This window comes from Uranotaenia lowii, chromosome 3 (assembly GCF_029784155.1).
Source record: "Uranotaenia lowii strain MFRU-FL chromosome 3, ASM2978415v1, whole genome shotgun sequence".
In the NCBI taxonomy this organism is placed as follows: Eukaryota; Metazoa; Arthropoda; class Insecta; order Diptera; family Culicidae; genus Uranotaenia; species Uranotaenia lowii.
The window spans coordinates 135,724,768-135,737,713 of NC_073693.1; the positions used below are offsets into that span (position 1 = coordinate 135,724,768).

The window sequence follows — 12,946 nt, forward strand, 5'->3', positions numbered from 1 at the left end:
CAAGCAAAAAAACTAATTGAAGTGCCCCTGAACCACACTGAACACACCCACACCCACACTTTTGCCATCAATAAAAACCCTCGAGATTAAAGTCAATAAATTCTTTCCGTTTCAATTAAATTAAAACTCTTTTTAATTAGCAAGAAACACCACAGCTAACTCCGTAGATTTTGTTCCGCGTTCCCTCCGGGTACCCAGTAGTAGGCCGACCCTGAGACATAGTTCAAAGGGTCTCCTGCTGCTGAGCTAGTTTTCCGGGAGTGTTGGACCAGCAGGTTTTAATTTTCTGCATATCCTTCATCTCATATCTACACTAACCAGTCAACTAAGTCACCTTATGACTTTAAAACTTATTCATAAGGTCGACCGCAAAACTATTGGCGAACTTCACCCCAAATCTTAGTCCCGAAACCGAGAGACAGATAATGTTATTATTTTTGTAACCCTTATATTGTTTGTTTTTTTTAGAAAAACGATAAGGTAAAGTTTATTTATTTCATAGAAGCTCCGTTCATCCGTTTGAACAAACCAAAACATAATTGGATTCCGACCAGTTTTCTTGATGTTCAGCTGATTTAGTGGAGCTGTTAATTTTCGAAAAATTCCATTTCTAGCCGTTCGTGAGTACGGACGCATTTTAACGACGGTCTGCAATAATTTTTTCTAGTATATATATTTTTTTTTTTTTTGTTTTGTGTCGCGCCGCACTCGGTCATTTTATTTTTTTATTATGAATTGCTGTATCAAAAGCTGCAGTGTCAGTGATGATCGCTTCCTATTGAAGTGTGAATTTTGTAAAAAGCGCTATCACGCGGCTTGTATTGGAGTTCAACGACATCAGGAGAACGTTATTCAACATTACATGATCCCGCTCTGTGAAGACTGCCAGCATCATTTGAAAGCTGGAATTGATACGAGCAAGGTATTAAGTCAACAAGAGCAATTAATTAGCTCACTCAACTCACAAACGGACTCCAGCCTGCGCATCTCTGCCGAATTAAAAAAGTTCAATGCAATGGGTGAGCTGTTTGAAAATATGGAGCTCCAACTGAAAGAAGCGGTGTCGGCGATAAACAACAATACGGCAACAAAAGTCAACAATGCTGTGTCAACATTATCGCAGTGTATGGAAAATACTAAAGGCACAAACAGTTGTGAGCTCGCAGATGTAAAAAACCACCTCACTTCCCTTTTTAATATTTCAATGGAAGCAAGTAGGGACCGTATCGAAAATTATGTGTCTGATCTCACTACGGACCTACAGAAAGAACTCAAACGCATTTGTGATGATGTGCAAAATATAAGCTCCGTTACTGTGGATATGGCAGCTCATTGCACCGATCACCGCCCTACCATGTCCCACACTACAGAGGACGCTTTAAATGTAATTGAAACTAATGTATTAATGGAACTGACAATTGCTAACAGTTCTGACAACTGCGGTTGGCGCCTCCTGGGTTCTAAAAAAGTGTGGCGTTCAGACTGGACTGACTATGACGCGCGTAAATTACGCTATGTTCAGCAGCAAAAGGCTAGAGATAAAGCATTGAAGAAAAGGAAAGCCAATAAAAAAATTGGGAATCTCAGCAACAAATCCAAGAACAACAACAGCAACAATTTACGTAATTTAAATAGTAACAACGCCCGAAATGAGGAGCACACCTTCAACTATTACAACTACAACAATGCCAACAACAATAGAAACAGCAACATAGACCAGGATACCCCTTCATGTAGTTACAGCGATTACAATAGTACCAGGATCCCCCACATCAATCATCAACCAGTTATCAACTCTCTGCTTCCGGATAAAAAGCTACTAGCAGCTGCAAAAGCAACATTTTCAAAACCTCCAGTAGAAAATCAGCGTGGTATAAGGTTCCAACGTGGTGAAGTACTGAATCCATATCCGGCAGATCATCAGCTTGCACGAGTAAGCACGGTCTCGACGATAGGAAATCCAGATTTGGCGCGCTCGCCCCAGAGGCCTTCTCCATGTCAAGCGTGTGCATGTAGGCATTCGTGTTTTGCCAGGATCTGACGGGCCCCTTGGAGGACAACAACGATGTAGTTAGGTATGATATGAAAAACTCTGCTTGCAAGAAAATCAATTCCTCTCTATGCGACAGTAAAGAAATAACAATTTATTGTCAAAATTTTAATAAAATGAAAAGTGCCTTAAAATTAAATGAAATTTACAGGCGTGTAGCTGCTTGTAGCTACCCCTTAATATTAGCAACTGAGACGAGTTGGGATTCTTGCGTTAAAAGCTCCGAAGTCTTCGCTGATAAATTTAATGTCTATAGAGACGATCGTGATAAATTGTTATCCGACAAGAAATCCGGGGGTGGCGTTTTAATTGCAATCTCTTCTGATTATGAATCTGAAGAAATCCCATCTAATAAACACAAGGAATTTGACCATGTTTGGGTTAAATCCGTGATAGGAAATCAAGTTCACATTTTTGGATCTGTGTATTTTCCCCCTGAAGGTGCCAAAACTGAGTCCTATAAAATGTTTTTTAGTATTGCTGATAATATAATTTCAAAATTCGAGTCTGACGCCAATGTTCACATATATGGCGACTTTAATCAAAGTGCTGCTGATTTTATTGTAGATGACCAAAACGAATCTCTTTTGATTCCAATAATTGGGGAAAACTCAACACTTCTAACATTATTTGAAAAGAGTTCTGAGATTGGACTTAATCAAATAAATCACGTACGAAATCAGAATAACTGCTACCTTGATTTATTGTTTACTAATATGACGGATGATTTCTGTGTGATTGAGGCACCAAATCCACTTTGGAAAAATGAAGTATTTCACTCTGCTATTGAATATTCCATTTTCATTCATGACAACGCCACAATGTCGGATGACAATTTATCTGAACCTTATTTTGACTTCAAACATGCAAACTACGAACTAATTAAAAACAAATTAAACTCGATTGATTGGCAAAGTAGAATTCGTAGTTTATCAACACATCAGGCTGTAACTTTTTTCTACCAAAACATATTCGATATATTAGAGTCTGCAGTACCCAAAAAACGTAGAAAAAAGCCGAATAGAAATCCGAAGTGGTATAGTAAGAAGATACTTAATCTTAAAAATAGAAAGCAGAAAGCCCATAAAAACTATAAAAAAGATGCAAATGATATGAACCTCACAATATATTTGACTATCTGTGATCAACTAAATATGGAAATGAAAATCGCACACGAGGAGTATAATAGAGGAATAGAAAGTAATATCAAATCAGACCCAAAATCATTTTTCAGCCTAGTTAAAGATATACAGAAGTCTAGCAATTTTCCGACAAAAATGCAGTTCAACGACAAAATCGGTAAAAATCCTGCGGAAATCAGTAACTTATTTGCTAATTTTTTTCAAGATGTTTACACAACCCGTAACGAAGAGGATCGAGATTATGATTATTTCTCGTATCTTCCTGAATCTTCATTAAATATCACTGTTGATAATGTATCACCCAACGAAATTTTGAATGCTTTAAACACCTTAGACGCCTCTAAAGGGGCAGGTCCTGATGGATTGCCGCCAGTATTTTTGAAATCATTATCAAATGAGTTAGTGAAACCCTTGTTTTGGTTGTTCAATTCATCTTTAAAAAGCGGCATACTACCCCCCATTTGGAAAGAATCGTATTTGGTTCCGATTTTCAAAACCGGCAAAAAGTCAGATGTTAAAAATTATCGTGGAATTGCTATACTATCTTGCATCCCTAAGTTATTTGAATCAATAATTAATCAACACATTTTTTCTCAAGTTAAAAATGCAATCACTACTAAACAACATGGTTTTATTAGAGGACGTTCTACTTCCACCAATTTACTAAATTTTGTAAATTTCTCGATAAATGCCATAGATGAAGGGAATTATGTTGAAACATTATATACTGATTTTAGCAAAGCATTTGATAGAGTTGATATTCCTTTATTGCTTTTCAAATTATCTAAAATAGGTTTCAATCATAAATTATTAAAGCGGGTTCAGTCATACCTGCACGGAAGAACGCAACAAGTAAGATTTGAAGGAAATTTGTCGTCTGTTGTGCATGTTACATCAGGAGTGCCACAGGGATCCCATCTGGGTCCTTTACTATTTATTTTATTTGTCAATGATGTTGAACACATTTTAAATCATTTAAATGTTTTAATATATGCAGACGACATGAAACTTTTCATGGAAATACGTAAACCATCTGATATTGAATCCTTCCAAAGAGAAGTTGATAATTTTTATGTATGGTGTACAAAAAGCTTGCTAGAGATAAACGTAAAAAAATGCATCTCAATCTCATTTACCAAAAAGCGAAATGTAAGACAGGACACCATCACCATTGGTCAAAAATCTGTAGAAAGATGCAATCAAGTCAGAGACTTAGGAGTCATACTAGATTCTGAACTGACCTTTGTAGAACACTACAATAACATAATTTACAAGGCAAGTAATATGCTCGGGTTTATAAAAAGGTTTAGTTTTCAATTCAATGATCCCTATACCATCAAAACACTGTATGTAACATATGTTAGGCCCCTTCTTGAGTACTGCAGTGTTGTCTGGGCTCCATATCAAGGTACACATAAAGACCGCATTGAGTCAGTACAAAAACAGTTTTTATTATATGCTTTACGCAGGTTAGGTTGGAGCTCGTATCAGCTACCTTCGTATGAATCTCGATGTATGTTAATTAAAATAGATAGTCTTGATAAACGACGTGAGTTTGCAATGTTAGCTTTTATAAATGATGTTATTGGGCAAAGAGTAAATGATGCAAACATTTTAGAAAAACTTAACTTTTATTCTCCCACTCGGTATTTAAGAAACAGGAATCTTTTCTACATAAATAAACAAAGAACAAACTATGCCCAAAATGGACCTATAAATAAGATCATGATCTGCTATAACAAATACTGCACCATAATTGATATAACAATGAACAAAAATGAACTGAAGAGAGTGCTTCTATCATAACATTATACTTATATAGATTTAAGGCAAACATGTAAAACGGTCTACGCAAATGATTGACGTCAAATAAATAAATAAAAACCGCTGCTGATGTTGCTATTGTTGACCACCTTACTTCATCTTTAGAACCGCTGCCACCGGAGCCACAAAATCGCCACACAAGTGTGTGGCACCTCGGGCAGCAAAGTTCCAACAGACAAAGACCCGCGCGCAGTTAGCAGACAGGTAGAACAGGTAGGTAAACGGACGGGTGGACGTAACGCAAAGCGCTACGCGACTCGGTGCCGATGATGGCTTATGCGCAAAGCTGATCGGCTCATTCCAGTCAGTATTCAAAGTACTCTCGAGCCGATTCGATCGACGATTCACCGTGTGTGGTGTGGCGTGGCGTGTGTGGTGCGTGACGATCGTCGGATTCACACTTTTCCCTCCTGTGTCGTGCTCGCCCTCTGTTCTGATTTTGTGACTCTAGTTTTTTTCTTCTTTCTGAACTTTTTGGTGAACGTTTCCGTTTACGACGACCGCGGGACCTTTTGGTTGCGGCCATCAGTGCCAATTTTCTCGCAGGGGGTTTCTTTCCCACCACCCTCTGGCCTGGCACGTGCGCGGTTTTAAGCAATCAACCTCCTGCGTGATACTTTCGAATATCCGCGACGACGATCGCGAATTCTCCGCCATTCCGACCAAGAGTGGACCCAAAATGTCAAACACTGAGTGTGAAAGTGTGAGTTGTGCATAACTTTGGAGCAGGTTCTGCGGCGGGTCCTGAAGTTGAAGTGCGCTGAAGTGTGTTGTGGCAGACAGACCACTTTCGGTCGAAAATCTACGGTAATTAGAATTTGCGATAGTCATGCTACATTTTTTTTTAGAAGTTGCTCTCTCGCGTTAATCCTCTCGAAACTCATTAGACGGATGAAAATACATTCGGTTTGTGTTCCAACGGCCAGTCCTCTAACAAAATAATGGTGCGATTGATCGTTTGGATAACCGAGAATATACGAACGAGAGTTTCAATGCAGTCGGTGGCCCAGTGATTTGGCGGATGTTTTGCAATTAGCTCTCGCGTGTTGTGTATGTGTTGCTGTTTTTTCGTTGTTTGTTACTAATCTACCATACAAATCTACCTGTGCCGTCGTCGATAAATATCGATCCACTTGTTGCCCTGTGCCAGCTTATATCATTGGGCGATCGATCGAAAAACAAACCCCGGCGACCGTGTCATCGTCGGCCGATTTGGAAGTGGTGTTGTGTTGTCAGTCAGTGTTCTGTCTGCCAGAAGCGGCTTCCAAAACTGCCACAGGTGCTTAAACAACAATCGAGTCGACTGCCTATATATAAATAGCTGCTCAGAAATTAGGTTTCGAACCTAAAACTTGGTTACCGACGTGATTCATTTTTGAAAGCTGAAATTGATACCTTCTAAAACAATAACAGTGCGACCGACTTCGATTATTCAAACGCATTTTAAAGTTTGAAATTGGCATAAGAATTTAGAACTAGAGTTCAAAATCAGAATAATGAATCAAAATTTAAATTCAGAGTCAGAATACAGAATTTAGAGACGAAAATGTAAATTCACAATTTCTAATAGGAATCTTATTTCGACATCAGGATTCAGAATCAGAGTTCAGATTCAAAATCCATAATTCATAATTCAAAATCCGGAATTCAGATTTCAAGGATTCAGAGTTCTGATATCTTTTAGTAGGTTCATTTCCGGCTTCCAGTCCAGTTCTCCAAAAATAGCATTTTTACCGACATGCCGAATTTAGAAATTAAAAATCAAATGAAAAATCAAAACTTTACAAAAGCAGAATTCAGAATAAAAATTTTGGAACAGAATTCATTGTCAGAATTGTGAATTCAGAATCAGAAATACGCACCAGAATATGTAAAAATAATTCATAACTAGAGTTCTGAACCAGAATTAGAATTCCGAATTCACTTATCAGAATTATAACGCTGTTTGAATAAAGTATTCAGAATCAGAGTTCAAAATTGAGTATTCCCCATAATCAGAATGTAGAATAAACTCTATTTAGTAAGGTTTGATATTAGGAAAATTCCATTTCGAACTTACAAATCTGTACCCATATATGAGTTGTATGATTTTTCCTTCTTGAGTCTTAAGAAACCTGATCATTTTTATCTTTTTTTTTAAACTTCAACTTTGTGTTCAAGATAAAGAGACTACTTAATTTTGGAATATTTTTTCTTCATTGTTCGTAAAGAAAGTATTCGAAAAAATGCAACACTTTGTTTTGTGTATAACTTTTGAATGCATGGATGGAAATTGATGAAATTTTCAGCGAAGCTGCTTTGTAATGTATTGTTAATATATGCAAATTTTTGTGACGTTATGTCGAGTGGTTTCCGAACAAGCGTCCAATGAAAAAGTTTTCAATTATTGGACATCGCGTACGCTATCTATAAAGTATATTAAGCGCGCTCAACAGCCAATTGAAATCGGTTTCAATCGATTTCGATTGGTGAATTGTTGTTCACTCAGCCAATGTTGTGATCGAAACTAATCCAATTGACGTTCAATGAAGCCAATCGAAGTCGATCGAAACCAATCGAAATCGATCAAGCTCGAGAGCAGGATTCGTTTCTATCGGTTTCAATTACACTAACACACATGCAGTTGACAACTGTCAAAAACAGCTGACTGGGTTTGTTTTTGACTAACTGCAGTGCAAATGAAAGTGTAGTCAATCGGTGGAGCGTCGTGGTGCTGTGCCGGTGGTGCTGAGTGCTGAGTTATAGTGGTGTGACGGGTGTCAGTAGGATCAGTTGCTGCAGCTGCTCACAACAAGCTCAAATGTTGTGAAAATGAAAGTGGTGTCAGAAGAGTTCGTGTTGTTTCGGTGGTGCGGTGCTGGTGGTATAGGTCGATGCTGTTTTGGTGTTGCTGCGTTGGTGTCGGTGTCAGTCGGCTACAGTTGCACAAGAATTGTGATGCAAATGTAAATTAGGACTTCATTTTCACAATACATCTGTCAGTCAGTTTCAGATTATTATAATAATTATAATAATTAGTGACCATCAAGACCCACAGAAGGAAATAGAAAAAAATGATCTATCTTTTGTGAAACACAAAATTTTTTGTGTAATAAAATATAAAATTGATCCACTGTATTTTATTTTCATAATCGCATGTTTTAATAATAATAATTATTTTCCTAGAGCAACAATTTTTCGCTATTGTGCCTTCCTTGTCTCTAAAAATTGCTCATTATTCTAAACACAGTTCCTTTTTAGTATTCAAATTTAGTTCGAGTCGAACAACAACTTCCTAATCTAAAATTTTTCGGACAACTTTAGTACGGGAAAGAATTAATGCCATTGAGATGGCCAAAATGTTGGATTCATTCCAATTTGCCTTGAGTAAACCGCTTTTTCGAATTCTGAACGAAGCTGACAAACAATCTGAAAACACTGCGCCTGTACGTTAGTATTAGTGTCTGACTGTTCATTCAGCAGCCTGATAGAAATCGATCGAAGTCAATTGGAAAAACAGCTGATCAGCTGTCAATCCATTTCAATTGATTTCGATTGAGTTCTGTTGAACACACCTATTATGAACCACCTTCCAAATAGAAGCTATTTTTGATAACGTTTTCTGTTTCCTGAAGCTTTTACTTTTATATTACTCAAAAATTTTAATTTTGTAGAAGTTATAACAAATTTAGCCGTTTGTCCTCCTTCGGCACAAAAGCAGCTTATTTGGGAGGGAAATGGTCGTTCTTGGAGGCAGTCTTCTTTGTATGTTTAGTCATACATCGTATCAATCATTATGAAAAAACCGACTAGATTTCAACTTCAATGGAACACCAGCCTCCTTAATTACAGGACATTATTGTGGACGTTTCGGCTTTTCAGTCAAAATTTAATTTAGAAACAGTACATTTACTTAATGTCCTACGTTTCGGCCATGATCTTGGCCATCATCAGGGAAATTCTAAAATTTTTATTGTATTTTAAAATAAATATCTGTTTTACAATTCAAAAAATAGTGTTCGACTTACGGAGTGTGTACTGTTTGTGTCTATTGTATTTCTTATGGCTGGTTTTTTGTTGGATTTTCCGAACCTATTTTTGAAATAAACCACTATCAGTTTTTTTATAATTTTAAGCACGTACCTGAATTTTTAATATGTTTTTCACTACTTTTTCAAACAAACTGTTTAGTTTTAGTTTTTCATATTTTAGGGTTAGTACTTACAGCTAGAATTTTGAAAAACTTACTTAAATCTTCGGATAGAATTTGATTTTCGCTTTTAAGTTTCCATTTTTAGTTTGCTTCGATTTTCCAGAAATTTTCTTTCCATTTTCAGATAATTTTCCTTTCATTTCTTTGTACATAAATTCACTTTCCGGTTTTCCTTTTGGCGAACGTGCAGTCAAGCTAAAAGATTAAAAATAGAATTAATCGATAAAGTAGAGCATGGTTATACTTTTTTGTTAATTGAATTTTAAGTTACCTAGTTTTGATTTTGTTCGGCTAACACAGTAGGAAGACTTCTCCACAACTGGGGTAAAACATAGGGTACGGCATCCAGTCGACTTCCGGCTCCGAATGGTTCTAGGAATGCTGATCGATCGACGAAGTAAGGTTCCTTCATCTTATTCTTCTTACCACCACGACACGACGGGTAGCTGGAGGAAGTTTTTTTAGGCTGAAACGAGAGAAAAAGAACCTATCAATTTACGGTTTCATTACGGAACGATGTAGGAAACTCTCCTGCAGCAGCTTATCACCATCACACCGGATCTTCCTGGGTTTTCCAACTGGTTTTCGCGATTTCCTATGGAAAAAATTTTGGACAGCAAAAATAATCACACGCGAAACACTTATGACGGTTTGTTTACATTTGGTTCGATTTGTGTTAGTGACAGATGAGTGGTTCATCAATCGTTCTGCTGGAGAGGAGAGCTCTGTACTAGGGGTGCTCATGTTTTTCATGAACACGGAGTATTTTGGGAAAATTTAATTGGACAATATTTCTTGAAAGTTTTTTTTTCAAGGCAGATGTCCAAACAAGTTTTTTTTGTGAGATTGTAGATTGGGATGATTTATTTTGCTCAAAACATTTTGAGGTTAAAATCAACAATTACATTCGAGTTTAGATTTGTCATTGGTTTTTTTTTGTCTTATCGAGAGCATTAGATTCGTTTTTCTTGAAAGCTGCATTTTAAGGTTGAGTCTAGTTTATCGGAAAGGAGTTTACAATGATAATGTTTTTTATGGTTTCCGTCGAGGATTCTTTTTCTCACTGTTTTCTGTTTCAGCTGATGTACTGAGTAGAGAAAACAATGAATGAAGCTTTTATATAATGTATGCAGCAGTTTAGGAGGAAGAAAATTGTCATCAGTCATAACACAAAGAAAAACGAAATGTAAATATTCAAGTTTTGTTAAGAAATAAGTTAATAGATTTTGTGTTGATGAAAGTGTTCTCCAAGATTACGTTAATTTCATGAACTTTTTTTTGTTTCTGCTGGAGACCGGAGTTCGACGAACATTGATGGTCAGTTACAGGAGTAATAATTCTTTTACCACCTGAAAATAGAGGAAGAGCCATTTAGTTGGTGATGAAAACATATGACCCCAGAAACATAAATCTTTTATGAAATCATTTTCGATTTAACCTTCGAAAATTTGATTGGAACAAACTAAGTTAGTTCCAATCAAATTTTCGAAAATCTAGTGAGGAATGATTTAGCAGAACTAATGAACCAAGAGCGTAGCCGAGTAGGAGAGAAATATTTTGGAGAGTAAACAAAACTCTCGACGCACCCCATCGAGAGCGTGACGTCACGGAAAAACTCTTTTTCTTCGTAAAGCGGATCTGGGTGTTTTAAAGGAATTTGGCGAAACTTTGCTAGAGATATCGCCACCAGCTGATGCATGTCCGGGCGTTGACCCCACCAGATGATAGGTCTTATGGTTAAATGTGTTTATTTGAAACGGCTCATACCGAAGGTTTTAAAGAGCCAAACCCTTTTTTTTGTGTTTACAATTCATACATTGTATAGATGAAGAATAAAAAAAAAGGGAAAACGTATTTATACACGAAGATCAATAGATTTAAAGAAAAGGTATAATTCGAACATGTAATCTAGGTCCACCGCAGCCAACACATCCCCCACTGGAACGTTAGGTGGTTTTCCTCGGGCCCGAAGGGAATCTATTAAGTTTGCTCTGGCGATAAGGTGGTCCTCACAAGACCAAACAAGATGCTTGACATCATGGTAACCCTGGCCACAACCACACAAATTGCTGCTAGCGAGATTAACACGAAAGAGTAACGCGTCTAAGGTACAATGATTGGACATGAGACGGGAAAATGTTTTAATAAAATCCCGACTCAGGTAGGTAGGTAGGTAGGTTATATGTTGAGTTTTCTGGTTCGGATCTTAGATGTGGAAATGATTGGTTGTGTACAGTGTGTGGGCTAAGTGTGTTTGTACTATTTCTTTTGCTGTTTTTTGTTTTGGTGTGTGTTTTAACTGAGTGTAGAATTCCTGCATATGTAACACTAAGTCTGGTGGTGTCGGTTTTAAAGTTTACGGAAAAAAAACTCGGAGAGACAACAGCTATATAATTATACCCACACGTCCCACACATCTCAGACACCATTTTAAATTCTAACTTTGATGTGCAGTGGGACCGTAGAAAAACTGATGATATTTATTACTTTTTATCCGTGCAAAAATGTAAGAAAGTTAAAATTAATCTATTGTACAAAAATAACATGTTGTCTACCACAGACGAGCAGCAAATTCTGGACTCCTAACCGTTGGATAAAAACGACTCTAACAAGAACAACAGACTGATAAGTGAGTTACACACTACATAATTTATTAATTAACAACGCTCCGAAACAAATTTGTAACACTATATTTAATACATTTCTAGTTCCCTTGAAAAAGACCACCAAAACTGGTCGAAACGTCGGGTATTTCAAAACAAAGTTGTTTGATATACTAAAAAGACCGAAAAAGCCAAAAAATATTTAATGAAAATCATCCGGTCGTAACATAAAAAAGAAATTAAATTTATTCTCGTTGCTTATCTCTGAAATATCCAGATGAGACTTGTCAACGAAAATTTTTTGGCTGGCAAACTGCTGAGTTCGTTTTGCTATCAATAACGAAATTTTTCAAAATTTCTCTCCGCAAGCGGTCTAAATATTTTGCGAACGATTTGACTGCCGTTTTTTTTATTTTACCGGTGGGCAGCTTTTTCATCTTGCAGAAGTAAAGCCTGGCCTGTTTATGAATTAGCTAGGCGAACCAGTCAGAAAAATTAGTCTTTTTAATCACTTCGAATTTCAATATTGATTTTTTTCAAATGCGTTTGATAAAAAAACGAACACAAACTCTACAGGATCCCAATGAAACTTGATGTTTCCTCGAAGAGATTCCTTTTTATTTCTTAACTCAAAGCGTACATCTTTCGAGGATATGATGGCTAGCATCTTACAAATGCTAAAACTACCAACCCACAGAAAGTGTACTAAAGTATGGATCACGCAAAATCTGGACGCATTAAAAAGGGTCTCGGTATCTATCGGTATATCGGAGCTATGTAAACGAAATAAAAATGTTTTGTAATCAAAATGTAGGGTTTTAATTGCACTTCGAAGAAAAAATAAGAAAAAAAATATTTCGATGTTGTTTTGATGAAATTTCGAACTTATCGTCTAGAACCACTCATCATAGTTTGGACACCCTATTCACTGACCTTAGCGGCCATTCACTGCCCTCAGCGGCCATTTTGTTCCACAATCTCTTCATCTCCTACAATGCTTCTTGGGTGGGTTGATGTGGACGTTGGTGTCCAAAATTAATTTTCTCCTCGTGGTTTCCATTACGTGTAACTTTATTGGAACAAAACGAATCGTTATGAAATTTTTAGCACTGATAGAAGAAACATTTTCGAACAA

The 12,946-nt window shown here is 36.9% G+C and overlaps 1 protein-coding gene across 1 annotated transcript in view; it reads left to right on the plus strand.

Annotated features, from left to right (window-relative positions):
- Window positions 1–5,337: 5,337 nt before the first annotated feature.
- Window positions 5,338–12,946, plus strand: part of LOC129755925 (bestrophin-2) — an 80,258-nt gene continuing 72,649 nt past the window's right edge. Inside the window, exon 1 of the mRNA XM_055752631.1 lies at window positions 5,338–5,823. The gene's annotated coding sequence lies outside the window, so the exon portion shown is untranslated. The remainder of the gene's footprint in view (window positions 5,824–12,946) is intronic.